At 44.1% G+C, this 7,254-nt stretch overlaps 1 long non-coding RNA gene across 1 annotated transcript in view; it reads right to left on the bottom strand.

Annotated features, from left to right (window-relative positions):
- Positions 1-999: 999 nt before the first annotated feature.
- LOC119624390 (uncharacterized) overlaps positions 1,000-7,254 on the bottom strand; it is a 32,319-nt gene continuing 26,064 nt past the window's right edge. Inside the window, exons 5-6 of the long non-coding RNA XR_005240476.2 lie at positions 6,721-6,898; positions 1,000-3,627 (exon numbers count right to left, since the gene is read on the bottom strand). This is a non-coding gene — a long non-coding RNA (uncharacterized lncRNA). The remainder of the gene's footprint in view (positions 3,628-6,720; positions 6,899-7,254) is intronic.

Raw genomic sequence — 7,254 nt, 5'->3', positions numbered from 1 at the left:
GGCCTGTTAGGAATGGGGCCACACAGCAGGAGGTGAATGGTGGGTGGGTGAGCCAGCATCACCTGTCAGGTCAGCAGCGCCACTAGATTCTCATAGGAGTGGGAACCCTGTTGTGAACTACACATGTGAGGGATCTACGTTGCCTCTTCCTTGTGAGAATGTAACTAACGCCTGATGATCTGAGTTTCATCCTGAAACCGTCCCCCCACCCAACCCTGGGTTAAAAATTGTCTTCCACAAAACTGGTCCCTGGTGCCAAAAAGGTTGGGGACTGCTGGTCTAAAGCGATCTTTATTCCCTCCTGGTGGGTTGTAGGTCCTTTTACTGGGAAGCTGCATTCCAGGTGGGGAGGAGCAAGGCAAAGGAAATTTTCATTGTAAACTTTTCTGTGCAAAAGTTTACAATGTGCAATTTGACTTCCTTCCATGCTTGTAAATTACATCGATCAAAGAGAAAAGGGGAGAAGAGCCCCAGCCCAGCTTGATCCAGTGAGCTGTGGCTGGAAAGGAAGCTCTGGGCAGGGGCTGGGTGTGGTGGTGTTGGGTTCTGTTGGGGGACAGGCCAGGGAAGCTGTGGGACAGATGATGAATGTGATGGGATGCACCAGCAGAGGCTGGCGGGGCCAGCGCATCCCTCCTACCTTCCTCCCTTCTGTGGACACTTGGGGGAAGTCATAGGTGACTAGTGAGTTAATAAATGAGTTACCAATGAGTAATTAGTTACTGATGAGGTTTTAAGGTTGCAATTATTAATGAATCCATGAGTTATTAGAGGAGTGTTAGCTATTAATGAGATGCTCTCTAACTCCAGTTCCTATGGTTCTGTGTTCCAGCTTCTAAAAAGAATAAACGCGGAATCAATTTCCAAATGTTATGCTTTAAAATTGTATCTGTCAAACCTCACAGTTACCTCAAAGAAGACATTTTTAAAAATAAGTGGAATATTCACTGTTGGAAACAAATGCTCGGTGCCACAAAGTGAAACCATCACTCAGGCAAGTTTTCTCAGCAAGGCAATTTACTTCTGCAGAAGGGTGCTTCTTGCATCAATCAAGATCACAGCAGCACACTGAACAAAGGAGGGAAAATGTTTTTATCCCTAACACAGTCTCTACCTCTGTGTCACTCCCCCAGGACTGGGGTCAGACCACACATTCTAAGTTGACCCGATTGGCCATTTGTGAAGACTTTTACAAATAAGGAAGGGAAGGGGGATGTGAGTTACAGTGGTGGGACATGCAGTTTCTGTGGGAAGAATGGGTGCAGAGTGGGTAACCAAGGGAACAGATGTGAGTTATTGATTAGAACTGGCGGGAAGGTTGTTCACAGTAACTAGGGACAAGGAAGCGTGGAGAACAAGGAAGTTGAGTTTGAGAACAAAGAATAAGGAAGTTAACAGACTAAATCTTTGAAGAGGAATTTACCATATCTTATAATTTTCCCCTTTCAATTTTTATAGTCCCTCCTCTTCAAACCTTTTTAACATGTCTTGGCTTTGCTGTTCGACTTGACCCTCTGAAAGGAAAAGCTTATCTGAATAAGGTGGAGGAAAGCTAAGGGAGGTTATAGTACGTGCTGTTTCTATAAGCCTCTGTACTAGCCCACGGATACATGGTATGACACAACACCCAACAAGAATGAGTACACCTATTATGGCTGCAAGAGAAGTAAGAATTGAGTCTGTGATTCCTTTCCATTTACCAAACCACCTTTCTAGCCATCCTGAAAAAGGGTCATTGGCTCCAGAATGTTTAGCTAATTCACTGGATAAAGCAGTAAGGCCTTTTAAGGCCCTTGGTATGCTCCCACTGGGGGCAGTATTGTTTGGGATGAAGGTACAACACTGAGTTTTGATCATAACACAAACTCCACCTTTTTTGGCTAATATCATGTCTAGGGCCATTCTGTTTTCCCAAGCCATCTGGCTAGTAGGCCCTAACTGTTCGGCTATTCCTTTGACAGCATCTCTAGTGTAGTTAATAAACTGCTGCTGGTTATAAAAGATGTAATTTATCCAATCTATATTTTTATTGATAGTTACCCACCAAAGTACTGATTCAAATCCTGCAGCTATCTGGTCTTGAGCTTTGAATTTGTCTAGTACTCCTGTGGGACTCCAACTGTGTCTAAATAAACTTGAGAGTCAAAAGACCCCTAAGGGGCTTCTCTTATTTTATGGTGGTGTGGCTTTTTCTGGTTGAAGAAATGAAAGGGCGAAAGGGACAGCCAATTGTACAAGAGCATGAGTACCACTCTAGTTACTTGGCAGAGTATCCAGTAAGGGTCCATCACAATACCACCATACATCCGCTCAAGGATGACTAAGGGCAGACTGATGGGTAAGCTCTTGGAATGGCTTAAGCTCACTACATCCTGTTAAACTTCCAAGGAATGCCAAGTTCTCCCTTGTCATTAAAGACATGAGGTGAAACTGACATTGGGAGACGGAAGCTGGATGACCCTTGGGGGCTGACCCGCAGGGTGTTGAACTTCAGGATAGAGCAGAGAGACAGCTTGGCATGATTTATTGCCCCAAACTGTAGAATCCTGGAAGAGAGCTACCATACAGCCTATGCTTGGTCGACTGGAGGACCATCTGAGTAGAAAGAGGACAATCTGGGCCTCTGGCCTGCTGCGCGCACAAGCATAACAATTGCTTTTGTTTAAAGTGTGTACGGAATATTTAATCCATTCCATCAGGCATTTGCATCTTGATATCCTGTTTCAATTGCTAAAGTTTGTTTTAGGTCATTTACTTCTACAATATCTATTTTGGTTTTATCTTTGGGTGGAGGAAGAACAGAACATTGGGGGATAGTGTAGAAGGAGATGTAGGAGGTGAATGAATAATAAAACATATCTCAAAAGATCCAATAAGATGTGTCCCTGCTATTTTGGCTCCCATGCCATATAAGCAACTTAAAGTAGGTTTAGGGTCAGTAGAAGTGGGAATGAGAATAGAAACCAATGAGAATTACATTGGTTATACTGGCAGTTGTGGGAGGTACTTCCTTTAGTGAAGCAAATGTATGGTTTTAAGGACACACAACCACCTGTTGATGAGGTCCAGCCTTGATAGTCAGTTGTCCACATAACATCATTCCAGCTATGGCAGACCTGTTTTCCTGCATTCATTAAGGAACAAGGGTCTTGATAGGGGGAGCCTTTTATCTTAAAGGGGCAGAGATATTTCTCTGAGGCTGAGTGTTGCTTTTGACTTTGGAGATCTCCACAGGGTATAACAAGACATGCATCAAAGGTAATAGTTTGGGGTGAGCTTGACGTGGTTACATTAATAATGAGGTGGTCAGCCATAGAATGAGGAAAGAAGAAGGAGTAGTAGAATAGATGAAAGAGAGTTAAACTTTTCTTAGCATTAGTTTGGTAGGGTTTTCCCCTGGGATAACGGCTCCTGACTCCAGAGGTGGTGGTGCTTTCTTGACTCAGGTGTGATGGGTCCATCCTTTTTCTGCTCTCTGGACTGCGGTTTCAGTGGTTAGAAGCAGCAGGTAAGGTCCTTCCCAGGCTGGTTCGAGTTTCTCCTCTTTCCAGCTTTTGATGAGGACATGATCCCCAGGCTGATGTTGATGTACTGAGAACTCCAGGGGCAGTGCCTGTGTTAGGAGACCTTTGGTTTTAAGAAAAGAGAAAGTAGAATCTGTCTGATGTAAGGTTTTTATTTTTACTTTTTATTTTTATAAGCTCTGTTGGACTTGAGAAAGCTTTTTAAATTTTCTTTTTTTTAAGCAGAATCTGAATATTCAATATAACAGGAAACAGTGCATTTTATGCTTAAGGAAAAGAAACTGTAGCATATCATGATTCAGGCTTTTAATACATTTCTATTTTGCAGATTGGGATTGAGACAGTTATGTTTGGTTTGGACAGTGACCCCAGCATGATGATTATCTGCATGTCCTTAATGTTGATCAGGGTTGTTCTCATGAAAGATCATTTCAAGATCCATACAACCAAGATTTCAGGACTGTTGGCAAAATAGGGGAAAGTAAGTCACTATGGTGATGCAGACACTCAACATCTGCATCGGGAAACTACTTCACGTGGGTTTATAACAACCCCCCCCCCCCTTTTTTTTTTTTTGAGACGGAGTTTTGCTCTTTCACCCAGGCTGGAGTGCAATGGCGAGATCTCGGCTCACTGCAACCTCTGCCTCCTGGGTTCAAGTGATTCTCCTGCCCCAGTCTCCCAAGTAGCTGAAATTACAGGCACCCAGCTACTTTTTGTATTTTTAGTAGAGACAGGGTTTCACCATATTGGCCAGGCTGGTCTCAAACTCTTGACCTCAGGTGATCCACCTGCCTTGGCCTCCAAAAGTGCTGGGATTACAGATGTGAGCCACCGTGCCTGGCTTAGATGATTTCTTCACGGCATATATCATTAAAAATGTATCCCAAACACTAGACATTAAATGGGAATATCATACTCCTTGGTACCCACCTTCATCAGGTAGGGTAGAAAGGATGAATCAGACCCTGAAGAACCACTTAACCAAATTAGTTCTAGAAACTCTGTTGCCATGGATTAAATGTCTTCCTATTGCCTTGTTAAGAATCTGAACTGTCCCTTGGAAAGATATTGGCCTTTCTTCTTATGAGATGCTCTATGGATTGCCTTATTTACACTCCACCACTAACATTCCTACATTTGAAACAAAAGACCAATTTCTCAAGAATTATATACTTGGTCTCTCCTCTACTTTCTCTTTAGAAGGCCTGGGAAATGAAGGCTTAGGTACCCTAGTTGGAGGCTTGGGTCCTTTGAACAGGGGTCTGGACCCTTTATAGTTTTTGGCCCCCTGGAGACCTTGTTTAGAAGCATATGGGTTTGGAGCCATCTGCTGGAAAGCAGATAACACGAATTCTGCCTTTTGTTTCTGCTTTTCTTCATCTCTCCTCACATAAACTTTTTGAGCTTCTCTGAGAAGTTCACTTAGGGGTTGGTTTTCCCAGTCTTCTAATTTTTGTAACTTTAAAAAAATGTCTGGCCAACTTTTAGTGACAAAATGTAGCTTTAACATTCCCTGTCCAAGGAGAGCTTCCAAATTTAGGCCTGCGTACTGTCTCATTTGCTCCTTTAGCCTGTCTAAGAATTTCATAGGCCCATCATCTTTTTCCTGTTGTATATTAAATGCTTTAGAGAGGTTTGGGGTTCGGGGTACTGATTCTCTAATTCCTTTTATTATCATTTCCCATAGGTCTTGCATATTTTCTCAGTGAGCTGCATTATTATTGTCCCACTTGGGGTCTTGGGTGGGAAATTTTTTATCTGCAGTAGGACGTTTTGACCAGGAGGGTGTTCACGTTCCCAAATTGCCATAGCAGCCCCACAGATTATGCTTCTTTATTCCCCTGAAAAGACAATACCTTGGTTGGACATTAACTTGACCCAAGTGTATAACTGAGGTCCCAGTAATTGATCGACTTGATCTGACACCCCATAAGGGTCACCTAACAATGGCTTTGGTTCCTTTTTCAAACTTAGGACTTCTGAACTAGTTAAGGGAGCATTCACAAAGCCAATAGCTCCCCCTCCTTGTGGCACTTCTTTTAAGGGGAAGAGGGTAGGGGTTGACTCCTTAGGTATGGAGGGAAACGGGAAATTCTGGATATTCTTTTTACATTGTTATACTTCATGCTGGAGTCCTTTTAGGGAGGAGTACTTAGGCTGGGAGGGAACAGGCTCATGGGATGATGATTCCAAAGAATCAGGATTGTAAGGAGGAGGAATCATGTGAGCGGGGGAAGGATCTGGAGGGGGATCCAGGACAGCAGCAGCTGCCTGAGGGTAAGGTTTAGGGGCACTGAGTAGGGGAAGATGGTCTAGGGGATCCCATGTGCTGGAGTCTTTAGGCATGGGAGCTGGCTTTCTGACTCTTCATTTTGAGGTGCTAGATTGGGTTTTTCCCTAGTTGTCTTTCAGGGAAAGAGGAGGACAGGTCCCTGCCTCCAACAAAGAGCATAGTCCAGTTCTTCTTGAGAAACCAGGCTTTTATCATTTACATATTGAATTAGAAGTTGACACATCACATGGTCATTCAACCCAAGCTTTGGCCAGAAGATTGAGGGTTTGAGGACGGGTCCCTGAGTCCAAATAAAATAGCAATATTTTATCATTTGTTGCCTTTTCTTATGTTTAGTCCTCTCATTATCTTTCCAATATTTCAACATGAGACCTAGGGAACTATCAGGGAGAATATCTTTATTGCTATCTTTATCCTTTTTACTCCCTGTCTTGCTTGGTGTATTTCCCATGTTGGGTCCTAGTTAGGCTCAATCTCTTGTATTAGAGACTTCTTACCTATTCTTCTCTGGAGGCTTGCTGATGTTCAATCTCTCATACTAAAGACTTCTTGCCTATTTTTCTCTGGAGGCTTGCTGAGGCTGAATCCCTTGTATTAGAGATTTCTTGCCTATCCTTTTGCCCCACCTGCTGGAGGCTCCTTACACCCTTCTCCCTTCACTTCATCTGCTCTGGCCACTTCCCTCATGCAGATGTTTCAGGCCCCTCTAAGCATTGATGGTGAGTCCCCTGCTGGGACCCCCAAAGGGCCACCCTAAGACATATGAGGTGACTATGGAACCACAGATTGGACTCACTTGCTCTGCACAGCAGTCGTGCTTGTTACCATTCACGCACTTTAAACCTCCAGAATATCCCGACAACCAAGGAAGTACTTTGTTGCTGCTGCGACGTTTCTTACCTTAGTCTGTGCACGGAGTTATCTGGTCGCCATGGTGTTGCAAGCCTTTTTCTCCTCACGTTGCTGAGACTCCGGGTTTATTTGTTGCACTGGGTGGGTCCTGATCCCTCACCCTGAGGCCGTCTAAACAAGGCAGTCGGACGTGTCTCCTCACGAGAGTTGACTGGAGACCCCTTAACTGGAGGAGAATGGGGATCCTGGATGAGCCCCCATATTTGTTAGAAACAAATGCTCGGTGCCCATAAAGTGAAACCAGCACTCAGGCAAAAGTTTTCTCAGCAAGGCAATTTACTTCTGCAGACGGGTGCTGCCTGCATCAATCATGATCGCAAGAGCACACTGAACAAAGGAGGGAAAGGATTTTTATCCCTAATGCAGTCCCTACCTCTGTGTCACTCCCCCAGGGGCTAGGGTCAGACCACACATTCTAAGTTGACCTGATTGGCTATTTGTGAATACTTTTCCAAATAAGGAAGGGAAGGGGGATGTGAGTTACAGTGGCGGGACATGCAGTTTCAGTGGGAAGAATGGGTG

The sequence above is a fragment of the Chlorocebus sabaeus genome, chromosome 12 (assembly GCF_047675955.1).
Source record: "Chlorocebus sabaeus isolate Y175 chromosome 12, mChlSab1.0.hap1, whole genome shotgun sequence".
NCBI lineage: Eukaryota > Metazoa > Chordata > Mammalia > Primates > Cercopithecidae > Chlorocebus > Chlorocebus sabaeus.
Note: the sequence above shows the minus strand (reverse complement) of the source record. Positions and strands in the feature narration are given on the sequence as shown.